Raw genomic sequence first — 11668 nt, forward strand, 5'->3', positions numbered from 1 at the left:
GGTGTGTGCTTGTGAATTTGAGATTATCTGAATTACTCTGGTCACTGCTCCCTGTTAAACTTCACCATCCTTACTTATTATAAATTGTATTGCTCACAAAGTTAATACACATCTTTTACCATTTTTATGTGAAATAAAAGCATCATAAAAATTAATATTTGTCTCTCAATTTTGTATTTTTAAATTTTGTACAAATCTGCCCTTTCTGCATGATCACCTCAGATTTTTCATTATTTTCTGGACCTTATTGTTGCTGGCGTTAAGACTGCTAAACAGTCCTAACTCAGTCCACTCATGCTGTTCTTTGGAACTCTCCATTTGGCCTATTTAACTTCCCTAATAGACCACTGTAAATAGTGGCTAAAGTGTGCCTATGGCCTGACCTGGACAGTTAGATGTCATATGTGGACTGCAGGGTATATTTACACCACCCACATATGTGACAAAAAATATTTCTGTCAGGAGCTCCTTTGTGCTCTGGCTAGGCTAAAGTTGAAATGCACAGCAGTGACACATGGCAGGAAAATACCTTTGCCATGTGGAAAAAGCCTATTTCTATATTCATTAGTGACCCCTAATGTGTGCCTTGGAAGCCCACAGTGCAGGGTGCTAATGTATGAAGGTAGGGCCCACTACATATTGGGGTCAGTGTGCACTCATATTGAAATAAACCCAAAAGCTATTTCACTGTGTAGACCATGTTAGGCTTTTCTATAATAGAAATAGGTGGTATTAAACACTTTATTCCTCCCTCCTACACTTAGGAAAGGGCTAGAAAAATGCTTCAAAGTTATTTCCTGTATAGTTTTTAAAATCAAAATTAACAGTGAAATCAGATTTTGGCAATGTAAGACGAAAAGTAAATTTGCAAAAATGTATATTATGCTCCCTGAGCCAGAATTGGATTAAAACCAGGTCTACAATTCATCAGACCACCCAGAGCTAGAATACACATCCTTGGATGATAAATTTAACAATCCTAGCTCAGAGAACAATGCATGTGTTAGAAATGGGGTCTCTAGTTGGCAGTAGCAGGACGGGAAATAACATTGAAACATTTTTCTACCCCTTTCCTAACTGGAGGGGATAAGATAAAGATTGTAATACCACTTATTTATGTTATGGAAAAATCTAGCAAAGTCTACCCAGTGAAACAGATTTTGGGTTTATTTCACTGTGAGTGCACAATAATCCCTGTCCAAGAAGAAATCCTCTCTCTAGTCAGGACAAGGAAGTCATACAGCTAAGATAACCACTGCTCGCCCCATTGGTAGCTTGGCACAAGCAGTCAGGCTTATCTCAGAGGCAATGTGTAAAATATTTGTACACACAAAAACACACACACACACACAGTAACACAGTGAAAACACGATAAAAGTATTCTACACCAGTTTAGAAAAATAGCCAATATTTATCTGAGTAAAACAAGACCAAAACGACAAAAATCCAACATACACAAGTAAAGATACAAATTTGCAAATATTAAATCCTATTTTAGCACTTAAAAACGCAATAGCTCCAACTGGGGCCATCACGCCTTTTTGACGGAGTCGCTTCCAACAGTCCGACGCCATTTGAGAGGGAGTGCAGGCCGGTCATGGAGTAGCACGGACCTCAGGCACAGTAACTTTGAAACTGATGATGAAACAAAGACATTGCATAGTGTCGGGGAAGTGAGGCGTCAGTGGAGCCAGTGCAGCATCGGTTTCTTCCTGCTACCAGGAATGTGAGATCTTGTTTCTTTACTGCTAGGCAGCGGTGGTGAGGCTTCAGTTCATTACGCTTGCAGGGGGAGGTGATGAGGCATTGGTGGCTAGGCGTCGGTTCCTTACGATTAGGGGGGGTCCATGACTCCAGCAGGTCAACATGCGAGGCGGTAACTTTGCAGTGTCGCGGTCACACCACGGGGCCACGGGTGCTGCAGCAGAGTCGGGTGTCACGGACGTCGGGGATACGGCACCTAGAACTCACGTTGTGGCAGTACTTCGGAGGGACTGCTGTGGCGTGTGAGTTCAGGGACACCAAACCCCATATCTCTATGTGCTTCCAATGGGAAATTACACTTAAATTATATTTTAAGGCAATCCCCATGTTACCCAACGGGAGAGATAGGCCTTGCAACAGTGAAAACCAAATTAAGCAGTATTTCACTATCAGGACATGTAAAACACACCAGTACATGTCCTACACACTGCACCTTGTCCATGGGGATACCTTGGGCCTACCTTAGGGGTGACTTACATGTAGTAAAAGGGAAGGTTTGGACCTGGCAATAGGGGTGTACTTGCCAGGTCGAACTGGCAGTTTAAAACTGCCTACACAGACACTGCAGTATCAGGTCTGAGTCATGTTTGCAGGGATACTCATGTGGGTGGTACAATCAGTTCTGCAGGCCCACTAGTAGTATTTGACTTATAGGCCTAGGGCACAGAGGGTGCACTATACTGGGGACTAACTAGTAAATCAGGTATGCAAATCATGGATAAACCAGTCACCAATATCATTTAGACAGGGAGCACTTGCACTTTAGCACTGGTCAGCAGTGATAAAGTGCCCAGAGTCCTAAAGCCATCAAAAACAAAATTTGCCACAGGCTCAAAAACAGGAGGTCAGAAGCCAAAAAGACAGGGTAAACCAAGGCAATAGCAGTTTGGAATGACTCTGTCCTGACAAGGATGCTTCCTGGAAGTCAGCTTTGTCAAGTGGGCAACAATGGTGCCATACACCTTGATGAATCTCCTGCAGTATCTGGTGAGCCCTTAAAAGGCTCTCACCTCTGTCTGGGTCTTGGGGGTGCCCAAGCCAGAATGGTGTTAATCTTGGCTTGTAGGGGTGCCACCTGGCCGCTCCCTACCTGGTGTCCCAATTACACCACAGCCCCCTGCCCTATCTGGCACTTACTGGCCTTGATAGTGAGGCCTGCACTCTGCAGGGCCCTCAACACCTCCTAGAGCTGGTACATGTGGTCGTCTCAGCTAGCGCTGAAGACAGCAATGTCGTCTAGGTAGGCGGCACTGAAGTTCTCCAATCCAGCCAGCAGCTGGTTGACCAGCCTCTGGAATGTGGCAGGGGAGTTCTTCAATCCAAAGGGCAAAACATGGAACTGGTAATGCCCCTCTGTTGTTGAGAATGCTGACCTCTCTTTGCCCCCCTCAGTTAAGGCAATCTGCTAGTATCCAGATGGTAGATCAAATGTGCTGAGAAACTTGGCAGCTCCCAACCAGTCAATGAGCTCATCAGCTCAGGGGATGGGATGCACGTCAGGTTGGTGACAGCATTGAGCCCCTGGGAGTCAACACAGAACCTTAGTTCAGGCATGACACCAGGTGGGGCAGCCTTGGGAACCAGAACCACCGGATTGGACCCAGGTCTGTTGGAGTGCTCAATCACCCCATCTTAGAGACTTCCTTCTTGATGCTGTTTCTCACTCTCTCAGTCACCCTGTAAGACTTGTGCTTGACAGGTAGGCTGCCCCTAGTGTCAATGTCGGGGGCCACCATTGGGTGACGCCAGGGGTGAGTGAGAACATGGAGGCAAACTGTCCCAGCAACAGGTGACAGTCCCTCTGCTGTTCTAATGTCAGAGTAGGGGAGGGGTTCATGCCCTCTACTGACCCATCCTGCTCATTAGCAGACACGAGGTCGGGGAGACTGTGATGCTATTAATTGTGTTTGACCAATGACTTTGTGTTTCACCACTGCGCATATTAGTTGCTTAATGTTCACTAGTAGCACATTATGGCGGTGATTCTAACCGCGGCGGGCGGCGGTCGCCGCCCGCCATGTGGTTACCGCCAAATGACCGCACCGCGGTCACAAGACCGTGGCGGCCATTCTGGCTTTCCCACTGTGCTGGCGGGCGACCGCCAAAAGGCCGCCCGCCAGCACAGCGGGAAAGACCCAGCAACGATGAGACCCGCCAGGAACAGGATGGCGGTAGGGGGTGTCAGAATCCCCATGGCGGCGGAGCGCTCTCCGCCGCCATGGAGAATTCTCAAGGGCAGCGGAAAGTCGGCGGTACACCGCCGACTTTCCGTTTCTGGCCGCGGCTGAACCGCCGCGGTCAGAATGCCCAGCGGTGCACCGCCAGCCTGATGGCGGTGCTACCGCGGTCATTCGCCCTGGCGGTTTTTACCGCCAGGGTTAGAATGACCCCCTATATGTTTTGTTCAGTTCAGTTGCCTATTGGCTTTGACATGGCATTAGCCATTACATTCTGTATTCTGCCTATTGGCTTTGACATGCTGTATTCAGTTTAGCTGCCTATTGGCTTTGACATGGCATTAGACATTACATTTTGTATTCAGTTCAGCTGCCTATTGGCTTTGACATGATATTAGACACTAAATTTTGTATTCAGCTCAGCTGCCTATTGGCTTTGACATGGCATTAGACATTACATTCTGTATTCAGTTTAGCTGCCTATTGGCTTTGACATGATATTAGACATTACATTTGATATTTAGGTTAGCTGCCTATTGGCTTTAACATGGAGTTAGACATTGCAGTTGAAACATCGCAGATGTCTGTATTCTTCCAAGCTGTGTTTTTCCACAAGATGAACCAAGCTGTTTTCTTCACACCAGACCTTAGCTGATAAGAGCACGTAGATTTTGTGTTTACCTCGCAATCCAGTCTGAGACCGGAATGGCTCAGAGAACTGGCCATTCTCCAAGGCCGTTCAAATCTCACACTGAGTTTGCTTTTAAGGATGGCTCTGGGCTACATTGAGTTAGATTTGAATCTGCTTGACTTCAGGCTGGAGCTAGACGTCAGTTGCCAGTCTCCTGTTTGAGTAGATAATCTCTTTCTCGCAGTTGACCGGAGTCATCAACTTGCAGACCCCAGAAAGATGAAGCTGAATATTCAGGCCCTGCCGCCTTGCCCATACGGTGATGAATTTGACTTTTATGCTTTGCTACTATAATCATCCATATATTTGCTGTGTACATTGCAACTGAGAAGTACTGTGATATATTTTGTTTTCTTGCTGCGACTACATGTGCTTGAAATCTACTAATTCGTCTCTCAAGAACTTGTGAGTGGGGAAGAATTAACAACAATAAAGGTCTTCTTTGAACTCAGAAGTGCATTCCAGAGAGGTTCTGTAAGCTCCGATATGAGATTTGTAGGAAAGCAGAATATTTTGGCGTAGTCGGCAGGATTGAAAGTAGAATTATAGGTTTCTACGTGCACAATTTAAAAGTGTAATTGTTTTTTTGTTGTTAGAGAATTACAGAAGCACGGCAGACCATGTTTGAAAATGCATGTGTAGTTAAACTGCCTGATGGTGCTGTGAGAAACATGTTTTCTTGCTGTGATAAAGCATATTTAGAGAATGTGCCTTTTGAAATAAATAAATGCTGTTCATTTTGTTCTTGACAGAAGGGTTTGGATACTTTTATCTGCTTACAGAAACATGCAGGAGAGATGTAGGCAGTTAGAACATGAAAATAAGAATTTACGTGAGCAAATTAGCCAGAACACATTAATGCAAGATAAAGCTGAAATCTATAAAACTGCTGTTTTCGAAGACTCTGTCTTTTCCCATTCCAGTAATGAGGGGGTTAAGACAGCTGTGAGCCAGTCTGAGCCTCTGTGTGAGCCGGACTTTTTGGCTGCTGAAGTGCATTCCTTAAAGTGATTTACGAGGTACCGTCGCAAAACGTGCAAGTAAAACGAAAGATTTTAGAGTTTCTTACTGTTTGCACTAAGCAAGAGACACTGAGTTTCATTAGCTTGTTTGATGTTTGGAAACAGTATAGCCCTCATCTGAGTGAAATCCTAACACTTTTGTATAGAGTCACTAGAAAAAAATATAAGCAGCTGCGCGCTTGTGATTTGACAAATGAAATAATGACTTTAGGTTTCTGCGCAGTGCAAGAGGGAAACACTGATTTACATGTAAATCAGGGACAGGGGAAGAAAAGAGTGCCCCTAGCTAGGATCATACACTGGATCTGGTACCTGCAAGACAGGGCTAGAGTACCACAGGTAAAAGAGTCACCAGTGAAATTGAGTGTACCATTTGATTTCGTGTCCCCTGAGGATAAAAAGCATGTTTGTTTGACTAATGATTCATTGACTGAAATGTTGTTTTCTAGCACAGGAGAAGGAACAGTGTTGTACAATGTGTGTCAGACTTTAAAGCAAGAGCTGCTTGAGATGTGTCATTTTTACGCTGATTGTTGGTTCACTGCCAATGGTGTAGCCGTTTGGTTTTCCACATGGCTTGTACATAACTGGTTCAATTCCCTTGCAGATGTTAAAGAGAAAAATTCAGAGTCTGAAGTGTTCACCCAGAATTCTGACTTAGTGGGGATGGCTAAGTGGGTGCACCAGAAATGTGAACAGCTGGGAGAAAAAGCCACGTACAGGTGGGCAGAGATGAGAGGGATGCACATTCCCCTAGATTTGATCAAAACTGTGCAGCAAGCACAAGAGCAATTTGTCCCACAAGCAGTCACAGAGCAGTTGGGGAGAGGAAAGTTACCAGGACAGATATGGCAAATTGATCAGGTTTTAGGGGGAGTGATTGCTTCAGATTACCAAGGAGAAATCAAAATTATGCTGTTAACTAGAAAATAATCTGATTCATTCATACAAATTGGAGACAGAATGGCCCAACTTGTCAAAAGTGCAGTGAATGGAGGTTTGGTAAAGAAGGAGTCTGCCCTTCTGACAGTGCAAGAAAAGGGAAGCTGTGGTGCAGCAGATAAAAACCTCAGTGCTGAGGTGTGGGTTGAAGCCCCAAGTGACCCTCCAGAACCTGCAGAAATTATAACAAAGGGCCACAAAAACGTCCTGCTGATTATAAAACAGGGAAAAGAGAAAGGGCACATTTCAAATGACAAATGTTATTTGCAAGAAAAGTCATACTTTTTTCTTTTGCAGATCCTACCACGTTTCGCCACTGTCCCTGAGTGTGCTGTGTGGTCTCCCTTCGGGTGTCTGCGTGTGGGGTCGGGGAAGGGACCGAACCTGACTGAGTAAAGTACAAGCACCATGGATCAATTTTGCGCAAATGGCGCCTTCAGTTCAAGATCAACTTCTTTGATTACATTCTTCCACTGGAACTAAGCAACCTTAACAGTTAACTGTCTGTGTTTTTTCATGTGAAACTCTGACTTTCGCTTACATTCCAGCAAACCTTTTACGTGGACCGTGCACCTTTACATGAGTAGAACTCATGCTACATCAAATTGCTGTTTTAGAGACACTATTATCTCATTCCGAGTATATAAGTTTCAGTCTTTTCTGTGTAGATGTATCTGATGTGAAAGGTTATGAGATCTATATGTTAATTCACTTCCATTGCTTTACAGTGATTGCTTTTATCATTCAAATCTGATTTGCTTACAATGTTTTTTGTGTTGATGTTTTTGTTTTTGCTTGAAATAAGAGGTATGTGAAACAAAAGTTCATTGGTCATAGGGTGGAATGTGATGCTATTAATTGTGTTTGACCAATGACTTTGTGTTTCACCACTGCGCATATTAGTTGCTTAATGTTCAGCAGTAGCACATTATATGTTTTGTTCAGTTCAGCTGATTATTGGCTTTGACATGGCATTAACCATTACATTCTGTATTCTGCCCATTGGCTTTGACATGCTGTATTCAGTTTAGCTGCCTATTGGCTTTAAAATGGCATTAGACATTACATTTTGTATTCAGTTCAGCTGCCTATTGGCTTTGACATGATATTAGACACTACAATTTGTATTCAGCTCAGCTACCTATTGGCTTTGACATGGCATTAGACATTACATTCTGTATTCAGTTTAGCTGCCTATTGGCTTTGACATGATATTAGACATTACATTTGATATTTAGGTTAGCTGCCTATTGGCTTTAACGTGGAGTTAGATATTGCAGTTGAAACATCGCAGATGTCTGTATTCTTCCAAGCTGTGTTTTTCCACAAGATGAACCAAGCTGTTTTCTTCACACCAGACCTTAGCTGATAAGAGCACGTAGAATTTGTGTTTACCTCGCAATCCAGTCTGAGACCGGAATGGCTCGGAGAACTGGCCATTCTCCAAGGCCGTTCAAATCTCACACTGAGTTTGCTTTTAAGGATGGCTCTGGGCTACAGTGAGTTAGATTCGAATCTGCTTGACTTCAGGCTGGAGCTAGACGTCAGTTGCCAGTCTCCTGTTTGGATAGATAATCTCTTTCTCGCAGTTGACCGGAGTCATCAACTTGCAGACCCCAGAAAGATGAAGCTGAATATTTAGGCCCTGCCGCCTTGCCCATACGGTGATGAATTTGACTTTTATGCTTTGCTACTACAATCATCCATATATTTGCTGTGTACATTGCAACTGAGAAGTACTGTAATATATTTTGTTTTCTTGCTGCGACTACGTGTGCTTGAGATCTACTAAGTCGTCTCTCAAGAACTTGTGGGTGGGGAAGAATTAACAACAGTAAAGGTCTTATTTGTACTCAGAAGTGCATTCCAGAGAGGTTCTGTAAGCTCCGATATGAGATATGTAGGAAAGCAGAACCGAGACTCACTCTCCTCTTTCATCCTATCATACGTGACCAAGAGCATGGTCAACTCAGACCTCTCAAAATGTGGCTTAAGGTGTTTCAAGCAGAACCCTCAACGGGTTCCTAGGAGTTCGCATGTCCACTAGGTAGGTGACATTGCTCTTGCACCCCTTCACCTCAAAAGGCCCAAACCAACTGTCTTTGAGAGCAGGGGACTCTATCCAGGCCATCACCCACATCTTCTGCTAGGCTGAAACTTAACCAGAGTGGTATTCTGGTTGTACAACATTTAAAGTCCGCCTGGATAGCTTCCAGATTCTCCCAGGTGACTTTCCGGAAGCGGTCTGTCTGGTTCCTGAAGGCCAGCATGTAACTGAATACATCCTGGGGTGGCTTCTTGGGAGCTTACTCCCACCCCTCCTTAACCAAACTATCCCCATACAGAAATTCAAAAGGGTTGAATCCAATCCCTATCGGCGGTACCTCCCAATTGGCAAACAACAGGCATGGTAACAGGATGTCCCACTTACTTCACATGGGTTCTGAGAGACCCATAATCATGTCTTTCCAGGTACGGTTGAACCTTTCAACCAAACCCATTGCTTTGGGGGTGGTAAGGCGTGGTGAACTTGTAGGTAACACCACACGCCTTCCACATGGCTTTCATGTACAATGTCATGAAACTGGTACCCCAGTTAGATACCACCACCTTGGGGAAACCCACACGGGTAAAGATCCTCGTACGTGCCCTAGCCAAGGTGGGCGCAGTCACCGTCCTCAAAGAGAAATATTCCAGGTACCGGGTGGCATGGTCCACCAAGAGCAGGATAAACATGTTGCCCATGGATGTCTTGGGAACCAGAGCCCCACAATGTCAATGCCCACCTGCTCAAAAGGGTTGCTCACAACAGGAAACGGTTGAAGAGGAGCCTTGCACCTTTTCCCAGACTTGCCACTTGCCTGGCAGGTATGACAGGTTCTGCAGTAGGCATCCGAGTTTTTCTTCATTTGGGGCCAAACAAAGTGGGTGACAAGGCAGTCATAGGTCATGTCCTGCCCCAAATGACCTGCCAGTGGCACATCATGAGCCAGACCTGGTAGGAAGGCTCTGAAACACTGGGATAGCACTAGCACACGGGCCGCCACAAGCTCAGCAACCTTAGGCTCAATATACAGGAAATCATTCTCCCAATAAATCAGGTGAGTTCTAGAAGGGTCACCAGCTGCCTGGGCATCTTCCTGCTTCTGAAGTTCCTCAAGAGTGGGCATTCTGTGCTGCACAGAATTTCTCCCTGGTGGGGCCCCCTTCCACTGCCAATGGATCACCTCAGGCAGGTCCTCCCGTTCGGCCACTACTTCCCCTATAGGTTCCAGGGCGTCCCACTCAGATTCAGCCTCCTCTCAGACTGTGGAGATCTCAGGAGCGGGTTTTCTGAGCCCCTTGCCCCTTCTTCTCCTGGCAGGCACCTGGGCCACTGTTTCAGGCAGGCTCCAGATCCTTCTGATCACCCTCTCTTGCGGCCATAGACCATGTGGTCATGCACACCCACTCTGACAATCCTCACATTTCCTAGTGGGAACTGAGCTCCACCTCCTTCCAAGCGATGTGCTCCAGGTCATTCCCCAGCAGGCAGTCAACAGGTATGGATGGACTCGCAGCTACCCTCAAGGAACTTGAGACCCCCCCCCATTTAAAGGGAACCTGAGCTACCAAGCATTGGTGCTCACTGTGGTCGACTGCTACAACCTGGTGGGCCACATAAGGTTGCCTGCTCCTCAGACACCAGAAGACAGTGGACAGATGTCATACTGTCACCTGTGTCTTCCAGAGCCTCCACCACCCTTCCATTGATGGTCACCCACTGCCTGTACTTCTTAGTGTTTTCAGGCATGAGGGTTCTCTGGACAACCTCACCCAGGGATAATAGGGTCAACTCTGCTGGCTCCCTACCACTAACTGGGGGCAACTCCTACCCATGCACTACACTCACCATCCCTGGTGTCTGCCCACTGGTAGGGGGGCTGTGCCCAATTTGGACATTGCTGGCACAGTTCTCGAAAGCACAGACAAGAGCTCCCATACATACAAATTGTACGGTCCCTGATAATCTTTACCTCATTCCCTTTCACCCAACCATCCAGTGCTCTGCAGACGGAATTCACACAAACAAGCCAGGTCTGGGAGTTTCCTACTCTCCCTGAATGTCCTCCTGCACATCTCTGATGTCAGGCCATACCTAGTGATAAGGGCACCTTTCATGGTAGTGTAAGTGAGCTTGTTAGCTGCCCCTAGTGCCAACAAGGTGTCCCTCCCACTGTGAAGTAGTTCCACAGACCCACGCCCCATCTTTCTCAGGGATCCCATGCACGTGGAGAGCTGCCTCATAGCCCTGAAACCACCTGTGTATGTCATCCTCCTTAGCATACTCTTCCCTAGTTTCTTGGGAGGATGCACCCTTCTCTCAGACTGCACTGATGAAACACTGCCACCATCCATGCTGGCCTTGTCTCTCAAGTCGAGCTCCTTTAAGCTCAACTCTTGAGCTAAAGGCATTTTCTCTTCTTCCATGGTGATTCTCCCTCTCCAGCTGCCTCTCTTTTTAAGCTAGCTAGTTCCCATTGAAGCTCCATCTTATGCTTCAGCTTGAGCTTCACCAGCTCCATTAAAAGCCTCCTGGCCTCCCTCCTGTCCTCCAGCACCTCTGGGGTCAGACCTCTTTAGGAAACACTGCTGTTTACCCTGAAAGGTGCCTTCCAGGCAGATCCTGGTTACCACCAAATCCTCATGCAGTTTCTCCTCCTCTTGCTCCACAACATCCTCCTCCTCTGAGTGCCCATCAGCCTCCTTTGCTGCCAACCAGGCCCTCAGCACCTTTTGCAGCTCCTACTTTCTAGTAAGGCCTTTAACAGGACACGTGTGCTCCTTACAGAGCTTTTTGAGCTGAAGCACAAAATAGGTTTGCAACGTTTTGTGCTCAAACACCAAATCTGCAGCAACTGCTTATGACTCCCCAGACTGAGACATGATTGTGGATAAACCAAAAGTTGCAAAATTTCAAGAGGGCAAAAAGAAGAGAAGGTCAAAAAAAGAAAAAACAGTATGTGGTTGCGCAATGGTCTGCAATATGGAAGTAGTGTACATAAATCACTGTATGTCAAGTACAAATACAA

The sequence above is a fragment of the Pleurodeles waltl genome, chromosome 6 (assembly GCF_031143425.1).
Source record: "Pleurodeles waltl isolate 20211129_DDA chromosome 6, aPleWal1.hap1.20221129, whole genome shotgun sequence".
Lineage (NCBI taxonomy): Eukaryota > Metazoa > Chordata > Amphibia > Caudata > Salamandridae > Pleurodeles > Pleurodeles waltl.